This window comes from Colossoma macropomum, unplaced genomic scaffold (assembly GCF_904425465.1).
Source record: "Colossoma macropomum unplaced genomic scaffold, Colossoma_macropomum, whole genome shotgun sequence".
Taxonomy (NCBI): domain Eukaryota; kingdom Metazoa; phylum Chordata; class Actinopteri; order Characiformes; family Serrasalmidae; genus Colossoma; species Colossoma macropomum.
Window position 1 is genome coordinate 3,733,504 of NW_023494799.1, and position 14,956 is coordinate 3,748,459.

At 38.4% G+C, this 14,956-nt stretch overlaps 1 protein-coding gene across 4 annotated transcripts in view; it reads right to left on the minus strand.

Moving 5' to 3' along the window:
- Positions 1-9,471, minus strand: part of LOC118818750 (unconventional myosin-IXb) — a 129,517-nt gene extending 120,046 nt beyond the window's left edge. For all 4 annotated transcript variants that reach the window (XR_005008109.1, XR_005008108.1, XM_036586122.1 and 1 more), the window contains exon 1: positions 9,118-9,471. The gene's annotated coding sequence lies outside the window, so the exon portion shown is untranslated. The remainder of the gene's footprint in view (positions 1-9,117) is intronic.
- Between the last annotated feature and the right edge of the window lie 5,485 nt (positions 9,472-14,956).

Sequence of the window (14,956 nt, forward strand, 5' to 3'; positions counted from 1 at the left end):
TTGAATTCTCCCGTTCCACCTTAAATGGTGCCTGAGGCACCAGATTGTAACTGCTACAAAATTAAAGGTGGAACAGGAAAATTTGAATGTTTGACAGTTTCTCGTTGCAGACTAAACGTATCAGGAAACCAGCTGGAGTGATTATTAATGCAAATAAGTTCATTCGTCTCCAAATGATCAATATTCATCTTAAATCTCTCTCTTTGCCGTTTCGTTAGCTACTAGCTAGGCAAGATTGTTGTCTGTGTTGCTATGGTGACCAGCAGTCTGCGCTGCTCTTCATGGTTAAAGGGTGAATTAGCAGTTCTACATTAACTCCAGAGTTTAAGACCATTTATTGTTAAACTGTGTTGAACGATCAGCAGAGCTTTACTTTACTGTAAAGGAGGATTATTTTATTTTTACCTAAAAACAGACTGTCTTCTAGCAGCTCTGTGGTCAGTTTCTGATAAAATGTGACAACTTCACCTTCTTAAAGTCGTTGCCACATAAAACCTTGATAAAGTCTGTTTAATGTTTAATAATGTACACATTTCAATGTTTTAATATGTAACTAAATTAATATTTTTCTCTGTGTTGCCTGAACCTTTAACACATATTAATAGAGACACTGCATAAAACACATCTTGTCATATTTCTGAAAATAATCCATTAATATGCATTTATTACACTCTACATCATTAGTCACTGTGACTCTCCTGGGAGATCATGGTGCGTCATGCCATGTACCTACCTCCGTGCGTTACTGGTACTTATTTTAGTTTGGTATGTCGTGTTTCATGAGAACTACATTTACCACAGTCAGCCTCTGAGTATGACTAATATGCTTTAGTTGTAATATTGATTTAAGAGCTGGTGTAGCCAACAACGCTCACACAGCTAACAGAAATATAATGAGTGACCTCAGTTACTGCCCACTGAGGATGAAGGATATGTTTTATAAGGTCCACCACACAAGTCACTCTGTCCACAGCACACACACCAGACAGGCCACTTCCTGCATGACCTCACAAGCCGACTCAACAGCGAGGAGGTGGATATTAGAGCCACGCCATTACAGAACAGAAAAGAGTGACAGCACTCTTGCTAAAGCCTGGACCGGGCAGTGCTGCACAAAGTATTGAGAGTTCACCACTTACTCAATACTACAGTGTGGCAAACAATTAAACAGTCCAACTTTTAATACCTATTTTGACATTTTAAAGGGGAATTCCACCGATTTTTTAAAATTTCTTTATAATTCAAGCACTGAGATGTAAAAGTCATCCAGTGTTTTGTTGTGAAAGGATTTATTGTAGAGAAACTTAGATTTCTTTAACCTCTTATGCTCGTGGGTATATTTCGGTTTTTCCATCTGAATTTACCAGCCCAAATCGTAAGGCAAGTTATTCAGTAACCGCATGAAATTAATGTAAATTTGTTTTTTTTGTTTTTTTTTTGTAAAAGTTCCTCTCAAATTAACAGAAAATGTTTTATGATTATAAACATAATGTCATATGCTTACTATTTACTGCTGAGAGCCAAAAATCTTGGACACTAAAGAGACGCCATCTGAGATCCAGTTTGCAGCTGAGATTTGTGGAAAAATGGGTCGACTTTCATTAGGAGAAAAAAAAATTGAGAGTTCAGCTTCTTGTATTGTAAAGTTTTAAAACTACTTTGCCCATCTATTTGACTGGAAAGAAGACAGTTACAGCTCTCATATGACCCCCACCTTTTGAATGAAGCTTATAAAATATGAAAGTTATGAAGTAAAGAACATGAAGTGCGTTTTGGAACCACCAGTGGAGTTAAAAAGGTTAAGCTGGTGATAAAAGGAACCAGGGGTTCCCTGTCTTCTGTATTTTTATGTAATGATGATAAAACAATGGTAAATTTGAATAAATACATTTTCTTTGGAGATTGTATTGCCTTACAAAACACTCTATGTGCCTCTCCACCATGAATTCACTGCAAAAACTGATCTTTTAGTTCACTAACAACAGGCTGGCTTAGCGAAAACATTCTGCTCTTTGAAATTAAACTGCTCATTAGCTTTGCAATTAAGCTAAAAGGTTCATCTGTGTGTAAATACTGCTCCTTAAAAAATCCCGACATGGCTACAACCTTTGTCTGCTGGACCAAAAGTCTGATGAGACCCTGGTGAGGAATCATGGCGCAGGGATCACATATAAGCCCCAACTTGGCAATGCAAGCTTACTTAGACCACCAGGGCTTTCACTCTTGGACGAAAGGCAAGCGTTTCAGAGAAGAGGATGGGTTAGATCTGCTGGTTTCTGGCCCACAGTTGATGCAAATCAGTCCCAGAATTTCAATCACACTCGCCTGAGTCCAAACCGAGACATTTCTGCCTTACAGTTTGAACGTCCCGAGCGCCACGTCATAAAGAAGTCAACTCATTAGGCAGAAGCTTTTGCAAGTGGACTGGATTGCATTCAAAGCCGTGGTAAAATCCACGAAATACCACTTCTATGACCGCCTCACAGCGACTGAACTCTGGAAAACCCTTCTGCTGTTAATGGATTAACCTATGACTAATTCTGATCGCATGGAGCACCGAGTGTACTGATGAAGTAAGAACCCGTTTTTGTTTAAACTGAGGCGCTGACAACTTATGTTCTTAACTAGAACGAGGCTGGTCAGTTAGCCAACAGGCTAAAAGAGAGCAAACATGCTAAACAGCCCCAACATTAATATAACAGGCTTGACTTAAAGTACTCACAATATGATTCACTGAAAAACGGCAGTATAAAAGTCTAAAAAACATCACCTGAATGTCTCAAGCGCTTCAAATGTCCGTGTGTCACTCAGAAGTCGCGTCAAACCCAGGCTGAGTCCCAAACGGCTCCGTGCTCCCTAGCTAAGTAGTGTGCTGTGTAACATTAAGTTTAGAAATTTTAGCTTCGGCTGTCAAATAATGCCGAGTATGAAGGTGGATGAATCCCAAATGACCATTTTTAGCGATATTTTTCACTGCTGGGCTGCAGGAGTCAGTATTTAAACTCCTACGTAGTGCACTATGTAGGGAGCAGGGAGCCGTTTGAGATTCAGCCCCAGCGTGAGAAGAGAGGCATCATTGTTTGTGTTGTTAATTGTAAGATCTGGAAGACGTGCTGTAAAACGGTTATTGAAAAGTGTGAAATACCCACAGAAACTGTTCTTAAACAAACAGGGGAAAGAAGTCGTCCCCCTGGACTCTGCTGGCCTTTTAATCAATTTCGCATCATTCTGAACGTAAATAACTGAAATGTATACTATTGTGAATTGTAGACATTTAGATATATTTGTATTTGAAAACGTGTTTGTATTGAAATAATATTCCTCAATGAAGTTTGTTATTAAAAGAAAAAAATCTGCTTTAACATATTTTATTACACTATTTTCACAAATACTTATTATTTTTATTTTTTTTTTTGCATTTTTACAAAAACTAATTCTAAACTAAAGGCAAAGATGTACCTCATTCTGGCCTCAGCATGGCACTCAGCACATCTGTACAAACCACTAACCATTAACATTTGTATATTAATAAATAAATAAATAAATAAAAACATAAAAAATATAGTAAGAGTTGACTTGAAAACACGTTTTCACAGCAAACAACCATCTGAAGATCTGGAATGAGCCACTACCCAATCACATCACTGTTTACTGTGTGCTGTGAGCATCCAGACCAATCACAGCACCAGATGACCTTCGGTGGGTCTTTTGATGAACCACGTAAAGAATTATTTTGATCAAAATAACGGAGAACAATCTTTTACCATGTCACGTTAATCATTCATCAATATGTTTTTAATATGTTGCAATGCTTCAGAGTCAAAATATACGGCAATATATTCGCAATAGTAGTATTTTACACATGTTGTGGAGCCCTAGTTTCTATTAACGAGAAATATCATTGTCACTGGCATGAAATCAGTTTACCCCTAAAAACCTCATGAGTAAGAGGTTCTGTAGCCTGTAGGTTTGCTGTAAAGTGGGTATGGCTAAGTGGAAACAGCACTGAGAGCATACAGAGCCAAAACTAGACAGTTTTTTTCTTTCATACGCTGTAATTATGGTTATTTATAAACTTGCGTTGAAAGCCCACTGCGGCCAGGCTGAGGAATGCCAACCTTGGTATGTTAACTTTCGAGGGTTAAGTCTCAACTTAAACAATTTCCGTACATCTCTACCACATTTGCATCATCTGAAATCCACACCGCAAAGCCTGGCCGGTTATTTGATGCAGAATTGAAGGCTTTTTTCTTTCCGCAAACGACACACCCTCCAGCATCCGTGTCAGACGCTTCGGGCACTTCTGGATTAGAGGCTTCTCTTCACCACAGTTTTAAAAAGAAAAAAAAATGCACCAATAGTCTTCGGGACGAAAATGAACATTTTGCAGATTTTGGAAGCTCAGCAGCAACAACCTTTGTGGATCTGCAGGTCTTCAGGTTTGATAGTTAGTTTCTGAGTTATAAAAAAGAAAATTCACGCTTAAAAACGGGTTCTTTTGTAGCTACACTCTCAGAAAAAAAGTGTACTAAACTGTCACCAGGGTGGGATCCTCAAGGGGTCCATCTCAGTACCTTTAGCCAGGGAACATAACTGAACCATAATCCACTGAAATGATATGTTCTAAGCTGTACTGACTCCACACACCCCGTCTCGCCTCCAGGCTTTTATTTTACTGTTCTGTTTTAAAACGTTCGGTTATAAAAGGTACAAATACGAACTTTTCACCTGGAAAAACTTATTTAAGGTTCACAATCAGACCTTAAAACCACTGTTGTACCTTTGAGGGAACATCTACATTGTTTGTACCTTGATGAACGAGAAATGTACCTGCAGAGAACCTTTATTTCTAACAGTGTACTAGGATCGTGACTAGCATGTTAGCTTATGGCTAGAGCACTAGATTGGGACACTTTTGCTTCAAATACTTTACAACGTTGAATGCACTAATCAACCGAAAACAGGAACATTAATCTGAGACACATTTTCAGCCATTCCTTACTTCTGCTGGATCAAAAGGTGTGAAAAATTAAGAGCCCACTGTTCTGAATTGGGAAAACCCCCAACAACTTATTCAGGCCTCAACTCATACTTGGCTTATTTACATATGGAATATCTGAGTTTAGAAGTTTAAAGGTTAGTGGTTTGTACAAAAAAGGTACTGAATGTTATGCTGAGGCCAGAATGAGCTGTGTTTATTAGCTTGAACGGGGTTTTCCCATTTCAATACCTTACAGTGGGGTTTTAATTTCAAGCTAATAAACACAACTCAGTGTTTATCACAATACGCAGCTTTAGAGTGCATCCCAATGTCATATGACTTGTTTCGTAAACCTGTAAAAGCTCAGCCTGTAGGACAGAGCAGATACAGTTTTTGTGTCACGTAATCAAGTTAATGTTAGCACAGCGACAAACCTGTTGCCATTTCCAGCCTGTGTAGTTACAACATGCAGCACAGCAAAGTGCTGGAAACACACATGCTACATTCTTCTGGTATTTTATTTTGTCCCCTGAGGCCTATTTTTGATGTTTATGCAGTTTTTCATCCCAAAAAACAGCCATAATTCATATTTGCACTACAATTTTCCAACCTCTGAAGGAACGGTTTGATTCAACACCTCTTTATGCTTTAGAACGAAACAGACTGTTTTGTTGCTGTGCCTTTAAGATTGATATATGCAAATGAGCTCTGACTGGCTGTCCTGTATTGTGCCTGGTTCAAAATGCTGTGCAGGCTGAAACACTCCTTATAACATCAGTGTGAATGGGCGGAGCTTAATTTCTATACATGGACTGTATGACGTTTTAATGTTTGCAAACGACAAGTCTTCATTTAATTTTTCATTATATGGGACATTTAATATTATAAAAGCCCAAGCAAACATTTTAGCAGTGAAATATTTTTTTTTGTGATTTTAATTTGCATTTCATGATGGACAGACCAATAGAATTGCTCCAAAATTGCTTGCAATAAATTCACGTTACATCAACTTACATTACAAACTAAGGACATTTCTGTCCCCTCCTGTAAAGTCACCATTCTGGAGACAAGTTTTGTTTGGACAGCATCGATATGCACAAAGTGAACCGTATCTCCATCAACCTCACATTTTTCAACCCACTACCGCTCTCTGCGATCAACTACAACTCCTTTTTTCCCCCCTCCAGCTAACAAAAAGCACTTTGTGAACAGTCCACTGTGCTTCATGTCCTGCACAACTGAATACATTTATACATTCCAGCCAATAAGGGATTTACCATGCCTGCAGCAGCTCTATTCCACAGCGTAAATTAATTTCCTGTCATTGCCTCATGAAAGTCCACGGTCATCGCCAGCTTGCGTCATGGGGAACGACTCCAAAGCATGACCCCACTTTGCCTTTGTAGTAGACTGTGCGGAAGAGAGGATATTCGGGACAATGAACTGTACAGCGCCGGTCAGGTCCGTGGATTTAACCCATTTAAAGGAAGGGGTGGCCGAACAAAACAAGACTACACTATTGTCAAACGTGGTCTATTGGCCAAGACACGTCTGGTGTCTGAAGCTTAGCACAGGAGCTATGAGGATAATAGAACATGCAGCCACAGTGATTTCAGAGTCATATCAATATTGGCAGATCATTGCTCTGAACCGATAAGATTTAGATCAATGTTGCAGAACAATGACTGATGTTTCGTACTCCAGAAGAGCAGAACGTTTAGGTGTAGATGTAGAACCCTTTAGCAGCGAATTATTTGTATTACTTATATATTTTTTAATTACAAAAACTGAGCGCACTACAGTTTTTCAGTAGGAGCTCCGTTAAAACGTCTGCATTAGATTCATTTTGCTGCATATGTAACCCTCTACAAAACAAACGATATTTATTTAATGCTAATCCAGGTAGATTCTGGGCCGATATGAATATCTGATATTTGTAACATACGTATCGGCAGACTTGTATACGGAAAATAATCAGACGCTGGCATCTGAGTTCCCTCATCAGTGCACCCCTGAACAGTCAAACAAAAGGATTAGACTGCATGTTAGCCAAGTTAGCCACGTAGCTCCAATGCCAGAAAACAAACTCTCAGTGATCCAATCCTGCAAGCGCTGGAGACTGCTCTTACTGAGTGCGTTTACATGCACTCAACAGTCTGATCATAATTGGATTTCTGCAGTTATCCGATTATTCAAATGGTCATGTGAACACCATACTCCGATCTAGGAATCCGATTAAGAAATCTGATAAAGAGGCTAGATTTTAGCTCAGTAATCAGATTTCTCAGTGCATGTAAACTCTTACTCTGATTTCTATCGGATTTCTCAGTCTGTGCATGCGTGAGATCAGACGGTGGATGTCGCAAGACACAGCAAAACACTGTTGGAGCGGCGCTGAAACCAAACACGAAATAAAGGATTTAAATATTCTTCATCTTCTAGATGATGTAAGTTCATATTTTCAGGTAAAGCAGCGTTATGCTTTAAAAAAACAGCGTCATGAAGTTTGAGTTTTACGTTACGTTTAAGTCGCGTCGTCTTCTGCGAGTCTATTGGCTGATTGCAAAGCAGAAATCTGATTACTGCCTGACTCATGTAGACCTGGAGTTTCCCCATGATCTGATCACTCAAGTGCATGTAAATGCGTTGATTGGATTACTGACAAATTCTCATTTTCTGCAGTTATCGGATTATTGAGTGCATGTAAACATACTCACTGACGGACGCATCAACAAAAACTTAAATGCAAAAGAAAAAAATCTATATAGTCTATAAAAATCTGAATACACACCAAGATGGTTCTTCAAAGAGTCTTTAGTGAAGGCAAGCATTCTATTTACAACCATGAGTTCTACACAGAACCATGCTAAAATAGGTTCTTGCATGGTAAAATAGTTCTTCAGATTGACGAAGAACGTGTTGTACATGGTTCTGTGTTGAACTTTTTTGAACACAGTTAAATTTAGCACCAAACAGGGCTCTTATATTCTTACAAGCTTGATATCGTAACAATAGCAGAACCCTTTCTGGTGCCACACAGAACCATATCTAATCATATGTATCGTGTATGTCAATCTAAAGAAGCATTTCACTGTGCAAGGAACCATATAAGCATGAAATGGTTCTTTACAGAACGCTAGACAAACCAGCTTTTTTAAGTTTGTATGTATTGACATGCCAGCATTTCTTCTCTCATTTCCTTCTTCTCTCTTTCGGTGATCCTGTTTTTCCATGGCTGCACTCAGACATTACTCACAAATGCAGCAGGAGGATTTTAGTGGGTCAGATGTGGAATAAACCGAGTTCTGATCGAAAAAAAAATCTAAAAAAAATAAAAACTCCAGATTTTTTTTCAATGCCACACAATGGCTGCAGTTGCAAGGAAGGCCGGCCGGCCTGCAGTACAACATGACAGACCTAATGATGTTAGAAAGCAAAGAAAGGGAAGAGAGAGGGCTGAGAAAATCAAATGCAACCTGTGGAAGGCCGGGCAGAGCAAAGCTGAGTCTGCTAAACAGGACAAACTTTTACCAAGCCAAAAAAAAAAAAAGAGATAATCCGGTCTATCCAGCGGACACACAACATAAGAAGTAACTACTATGGGTTATAATGGAACACAATGCAGATGTGAACGTGTACAAAAACAACAGCCTCAGCGAACAATGACCAACTCACAATACTCGCTAATTTGTAAGACAAAAGCCTTATTTACTTTAACAGGAGGGGAAACAAACCATGTTTGCTTCCTATTCGCCAGCTTCTTGTTCGAATTCTCCCGTTCCACCTTAAACGGTGCGGCAGCTCCATTCTGAGCAGTTATAACGGCTGCACCATTTAAGGTGGAACGGGAAAATTCGAACATGCTGACTTCAGTTTAGCGTGAAACAAGCTAAATACTACTTTCAGGTTGGCATCTTCCCCCAAACGTAGTTAAAATGATAACAAACAGTCTTTTCTTTTTTTGTAAAAGAGATAATGTGAGATAATCTTTAGCTAAGTAGCTAAGCTAGGTTAACAGCAGCCCGGACAAAAGCTCCGACTTCCCTCAGCTTCGTTACACAAACTCGGGAAATTAAAAAAAAGCTGGCAAGGTCCAACAAGTGGCATTGTAGAATATGAAGAGCTTATCGACTCACCTTATTTTTGGGATAATCTCCTTGCTGATCTAAAAACGTCTCATTGGAGAAATCTGCTAAAATGTTCCACCAGGAAAGTCCAAGAAACGCCGACACTTTTTAAGCCAAACGGTGGAACCGACTGTTAGCTCGGCGGCTAACTCAGCGACCCCGAGTTTGTTCTTTCATTTTTATCGCATAAAAAGCTCCAGAAGATCCACTTGAACGGTAGAAAAGATGATGAGTGTTTACTCTGACAGATAAAAAGCGGTAGAGGACCCAGACATGTTTTATAGCCCCTCCGGAGTTAAAGAGAGAGAGTGAGTGTGATCACTTCATCACTCTCTGTATAAACTCTCTGAGTTTCCACTCAGCGCGGGGTTCAGGACTTTCTAGTTTAATTTTTCCCGCTGCTGGGGCGACACCTGCAGGACGGAGGAGGAACAGTGGCGTACACTCTTTCAATGACAACATCCGTCCATATTACAGGGGAAGTCCACCGTTTTTTCAAAAATAGGCCTATATAGGCCTATAATTCCATCACTGCGATGTAAACAAAGTCATTTAGAGTGGTTTGATGTGAAATGGTTCGCTGCAGAGAAACGTACTGACTCTCATTTCTTTACAGTGGTGGTGATAGGAACCAGGAGTCTCCATGTCTACAACACAAATATAGCCACTTTATTTACTATGCAAAACCTCCAGTGAACCTACACGAGTCTTCTGAGTTTTTGTATGTGATGCTGATAATGGTAAAATAAGACAGATAGATAGATAGATAGATAGATAGATAGATAGATAGATAGATAGATTGATAGATCTTTACTTTATAACTCATGTATTCCTACATTAGCAGTGCCCAATCCTGGTCCTTTAGATCTCTAGCCCTAATCTAACACACCTGATCCACGTAATGAAGGCCATCAGGGGCATCTGATTATTAGGTCGGGGTGTGTGGTATCTGAATTCTCCTAAGTGGTAGATCTCCAGGACCAGGACTGGGCACCCTTAGCTTATGTATCTCTGCTTTGAAAGTACTGTAAACAATATGTATTTGACCAAAACCTCTCAAAACTACAGTAAATAGTGTTATCAGGTAGCATAATGTTGATCAATGGAGTCGTTGTAGAAATTATTGATAATAAAGTAGACGGAGTCATGCTCTTTTGAGGAGAAAGAGATTTAGGCCTTTAGAGACAGTACGACTATTCTGATATACAGAATAAGAATATGAAAGTTTACAATTGAACGACTTTCCAACAAACCCACTATGGTCATGTAGTGACAGATAATGACCATAACAATTTCATATAATAGTGTTCAGTGAGGGAACTTAGAGGTGCTACATCCTTTGGATGTCTGGTTACCATCACCAGCACTGTAAAGAAATCTAAGTCGATAGGTTTCTCCAGAGTGGTGCCTTTCACATCAGACCACTCTGAATGACTTTATTTACATATTAACACTTGAATTATGTGAATGTTTTGATAAAATAGGGACATTTCCCTTTAAACAAGAGTTTATTCTTCTTTGCTGCAATAACAGCATCTTCTGGGAATGCTTTACACTAGATGTTGGAACATGGCTGTGAGGATTTGATTGAGCATTAGTGAGGTCAGGTAATGATGTTGAATGGACAGTTCTAGATCACTTCAACTCATCCCAAAGGTATTGGATGGAGATCCATCACTCCAGTGAACGCAGTACTATCTATCTATCTATCTTCATTTACGTATATATATATATATATATATATATATATGTGTGTGTGTATATATATATATATATATATATATATATATATATGTGTGTGTGTGTATATATATATATATATATATATATATATATATATATATATATATATATATATGTTTTTTAACAGTATTCCTAAAATATTATTCTAAATATTATGTAGATCATAATAGGGCATTGTGGTTTGAAGCCCCCTGAGACCCCTGCCAGTGGACACTGTCTTGCAAAAAAAACATACTTAAGTACATCATTGGTATACATAAGCATATAGAGAGAACTAAACATATATTTTTACAATTTCGTTTATTTTATGGAAATTCACCTAAAATATACTTTTCTGTATTCTTTTGAAAAAGCATATTTTTAAAGTAAATATACTTTCTATAAACTTATAATAAACTTCGGTATTTTTTTCCTCACATACTGAAGCATACTTAAACCAAAGTTTATTTAATTGTTGCCAACATAAGTGTAATGTTTAGAAGCAAATTTTAAAACAATGACTTCTAATGTATGCTTTAATACATTTTAGATGCAACACAACTCAACATAACTAGCAACTAAATATGGGTATCAGTGCACTCAAGAGTAGACATTTAAAATACGTCTTAACAATTGCGTAAGTTAACTTCATTGCGACATATGTTGTGCCAATATAAAACAGCACTTGTAGGCCTAGATGTATCTCAACAGTACTTATTGTTATTATAAATAAGCTATTATACTCTTAGTATATATAATTTGTGCTTAGTTATTCTAAATGATTTATACTATATAAGTGTACAATTCATTATCTTTTAGATAAGCGTACTTAAGTATAAAATACACATTTTGTTTGCTGATTGTATTTAAGTATATTAATTAATATGGAAATATTTTATGATTTTACAGTTTAAAATTCAGAATGCATATTTATGAGCATTTATAACTCAATAAGTAGCACAGAAGTGTATCAGTACATCCATTGGTATATTAATATTATATTATGTGTGTAATATAATTGCAACTTAAGTTGTTTGAAAAAGCTAAATGCGTTCAATATATATTTAATCATAGCTTTATTACAGTTTACATACTCTTCGAATAGTTTGTTCCAAAATAATACATTCAGTTTGTATTAAAGTATAAACTGCACTTGAAAAGTAGACTGAAATGCACTTTTCTCTCACAATTTCTGGCCCCACTGGCCTGGTCAGTAACCCATCCCTGCCAGTGTGGTGCAAGAAAAGTCCATTCTGCTGAGACGTGAACAGAGAGCGCCCTCTTCTGGCTGAATTAGGGCAGCACAGTCTTTCACCTCCACATGGAGAAGAATATTACACACAAAATCACCCACAGGTGGCAGTGTGGGCTGATTTATCTCAGCAGCTTCTCTCAGAAAAGACCAGAAACTGACAGACTGTCAGTGGATGAAGATCCTGACTCATAACCCACAACAGACGGAGATGTATAAATATTAATGGAGAGCATTTAGATAGATAGATAGATAGATAGATAGATAGATAGATAGATAGATAGATAGATAGATACTTTATTGATCTGGAAATTTAGCAGCCAGTATCAGTCACACAACACAGGACAGTTATAATAATAAGGGTGATACAATATAAAAAGAAGAATATATACAAAAAACCCATCTACAGTCATATATACAACTAGAAATATACAAAAATCTGCAATAAGATCTCTCCTATGATAAAAAGGCAGTGCAATAATGATGTCCAAGGAGGTATCAGCAGGTAACAGCATATAATGACAACACTGAATAAATATGTGCAGATATTGGTACTGAAATAAAGTATCCAGGTGTGGAGTGTCCAGATGTGCAATAAGGTGTGCAGAAGTGCAATATGTACAGTAAGGTGTCCATATGTGTAGATAGATAAAATAAACCTGTAATTTAGCCTGAGAGATTCAGTCCTCATCTCTCCTCTTCCCCTGATGGCTCTAGGGACAAAGGATCTCCTGAGTCTGTCGGTTGAGCAGCTCTGTGACAGCAACCTGCCACTAAACATGCTCCTCTTATCCATGCTGATGGTGCGCAGTGGGTGGCCATCATCATCCATAGTGAAGAGCACTCGGTAAGTTTCTCTAGAACAGAGCATTTCACACCAAACCACTCTGAATGACTCTGTTTACGTTTAAACTATTTAATCATGCAGAAATGTTGAAAAATCAGTGGAATTCCACTTTAAGCCTCTCATTTTTGGGGAAAAAGGGACGTTTTTCCTATTTAAGTCACTCATTGAAAGAGCACATGAAGTGAGAGTGATGCTCATGCATTAGTGCACTATGTAAGGACAAAACAGAAGAACTACACAGAGAGGGATTTTATAGGAGGGCTGCAGTGCACAAACCCCACATCACAAAGAAGAATGACCATCTGAGAGTTCAGTGGAGTTAAAACCATCAGCTCAGGGTCTACAGCAATGTGGAAACAGCGATTTGGTCAGATGAGTCATTCTTCACCATATTCTCCACAAGTGGGAGAGTGCATGTGCAGCGTACAGCAAGAGAACAGTACAGGCCTGAATGACCCCTACAGCAGTGGCTCTGTTATTCTGCAGGAGCAGGCATGGGTTTTACTGACCAGGCTAGTGGGGCCAGTGCCCAGGAGCCTCTGACTGCCAGGGGCCTCAGACCACAAGGCCTGGGTTGGCCAAATACTAAGGACAATCCAGTATAAATGTACAAACAAACTGAATGAATTGTCGTAAAATAAAACAAGACATAAATGAAAGAAATCTGATGTAAATGAAAATAAAGTTTGATTTTAGACATACAAACCTAATGTGAAAAGCACAAATTGTTATTATCTAAACAAAATGGGATATTGCACATTAATAAGGAGAATTGTATTCATTTTCCAGACAAAAAGAAACAAATGTGCATTTCTCAAAATACACATTAACAGGAACATATTCTTGATTTTTGAGTTTGGGGGCCTTTAAAGAGCCTCACAAGATCATCATCCAACCGTGTGTAGGGGGCAATTTGCTGGCATGGTTTGGGTAAGTATAAAAAAAAGATAATAATGAGGTGGAAGAACAAGAAGTTGTAGTACATAACATTTAAAAATCTAAAATAAAATAAGGAAAATGAGATACAAAAGTCAAATCATACCAGAAAAGCTAAAGCATATAGATACACCATGTGGCCAAAAGTATGTGGACACATCACACATATATTGCACTATTCATATTTGCACAGTCTATTACTGAATTATTCATATTTGCACCAACAATTACTGTTCAGTTAAGTTTACTCTGCATACTTTTACATACATTACATGCTCCTCCCACAGGACATACTACCTCATAGGACATATTACCTCACTGTACGCTCTCCACTCACTGTGTTTATATGTATGTTATATTCATACTTGCATATTTATATATTTTTAACCACTATACTGTCTTTCTGCACTTTATTTATGTAAATAATATTGTATTTTGCACTTCTGGTTAGATGCTAACTGCATTTCATTGGCTCTGTCCCTTTACTCTGCACAATGACAATGAAGTTGAATCTAATCAAATCTCACCTAATATGAGCTTGTTGGACATCCCATTCCAAAACCATGGGCTTTAATATGGAGTTGCCCGCCTCTGCAGCTATAACGGCTTCCACTCTTCTGGGAAGCTTTCTACAAGATTTTGTAGTGTGATTATGGAAATTTGTGCCCATTCAGTCAAAAGAGCATTTGTGAGGTCAGACACAGATGTTGGACGAGAGGGTCTGGCTCACAGTCTCCGTTCTAGTTCATCCCAAAGGTGTTTGATGGGGTTGAGGTCAGGGCTCTGTGAGGGCCGGTCAAGTTCTTCCACACCAAACTCACCCAGCCATGCCTTTATGAAGCTGCTTTGTGCACTGGGGCTCAGTCATGCTGGAACAGGAAAGGTTAATCCTCAAACTGCTGACACAAAGCAGATAATTGTGTAAAATGTCTTTGTGTGCCGCATTAGCATCAGGGGCCAAGGGGCCCAAACCCTGAAAAACAGCCCCAGCCCATCATCCCTCCACCACCAAACTTTACTGTTGGCACTATGCGTTCTGCTAAGTAGCGTGCTGGCATCCACCAAACCCAGATTCGTCCATCAGACTGCCA